Source organism: Rutidosis leptorrhynchoides, chromosome 11 (genome assembly GCF_046630445.1).
Source record: "Rutidosis leptorrhynchoides isolate AG116_Rl617_1_P2 chromosome 11, CSIRO_AGI_Rlap_v1, whole genome shotgun sequence".
Taxonomy (NCBI): Eukaryota; Viridiplantae; Streptophyta; class Magnoliopsida; order Asterales; family Asteraceae; genus Rutidosis; species Rutidosis leptorrhynchoides.
Window position 1 is genome coordinate 348,352,357 of NC_092343.1, and position 1,281 is coordinate 348,353,637.

General features: G+C 35.8%; 1 non-coding gene across 1 annotated transcript; it reads left to right on the forward strand.

Moving 5' to 3' along the window:
• The first annotated feature begins 902 nt into the window (after positions 1-902).
• Positions 903-1,009, forward strand: LOC139878876 (small nucleolar RNA R71). The gene has a single exon (XR_011769736.1). It is a non-coding gene; the product is annotated as a small nucleolar RNA R71 (small nucleolar RNA).
• The last annotated feature ends 272 nt before the right edge of the window (positions 1,010-1,281 follow it).

Genomic DNA, 1,281 nt, shown 5'->3' on the forward strand with positions numbered 1-1,281 from the left:
CTCTGAGTTAATGGTTAACCCAGTTCGCGTAGTGATAGAATTAACTTGTGAAATTTTACTTGAATTTTGAGTTTCCTTACACTTAGGGTTTGGTTGCGTGTTGGATGGTAAAGTGCCCGATTGCCTTTCAGCAAGCAATTGGGATATTCTTTCCATATATCTTTCAAGGTTTTGAATTGACGCTTGATGATTCCTTTGTACTTGCTCGTTTTTCGTTTGGGAATGATGTAATTGTCTCTTCACTTGCTCATTCGTTTCTGATTGACTTTTGACAAAATTCATCATAACTTCTTCAAAGTTAGATTTCTTCTCTACTGGCTGTATGTTATGATTTAGTTGTTGATATGTAATTGAGGTAACGGTTGTTGTTGGAAATTTTGTTGAGGTGGAAATAGAAGTTGGTTTCTATTTTGAAAACCAGGTGGTCCATTTCTTTGAAAAGCAAAATTTTTCGGGTTTTGATATCCTGGGTTTGCAGGTTGATAATTAGAATTCCCTCCTTGAAAATTGCCTTGTCTTTGATTGGCCATAAAATTAACTTGTGCTACTGAGTTCATTGGCCGATGAAATGTGGTTGTCCACAGATTTCACAGCCTACTTGCAATGCTAAAACTGTTGAATTTAGTTTCTCTATTTCTCTTCCAAACTTTTTGAATTGGTTTGATAGTGAAGCTATGGTTGTGTTGTTGTGTTCATTTTCTTCAAGGCTTTCCACCGTCCTTCTAGGTTGTTGATCTCTAGACGGTGTCCATTCAAAAGTATGAACTGACATGTCTTCTAACATGTCATACGCTTGATTTGGTGATTTGTACATAAATACTCCTCCAGAGGAGGAATCTAATATACCACGAGTATGTTCATCAATACCACGATAAAAAGTTTGTACTATTTGCCCTTTTTGCAATCCGTGTTGTGGACAATTTCGTAGCATTCTTTTTAATCTTTTCCATGCATCATAAAGAGTTTCATCTGACTTTTATTTAAAAGTGGTGATTTCAGTTCTAAGCCTTTCGGCTTTTGCCGGTGGGAAAAATCGGGTAATGAATTTATCTCTTAATTCGTTGAAAGTTGTGATAGAATCAGGTTTTGATGCTTTTAACCTTGCTTTTGCATCTCCAATTAACGAGTATGAAAAAGTTCTTAACTTAAATGCATCTGAAGAAACACTTTTGTTTTTATACAGTTCACGTAAATCTTCAAAAGCTTCTAGATGTTCTATAGGATTATTATTAAGTCTTCCGTCGAATTGGTTCTCACGTACCATGTGCATAAACTGCCCCT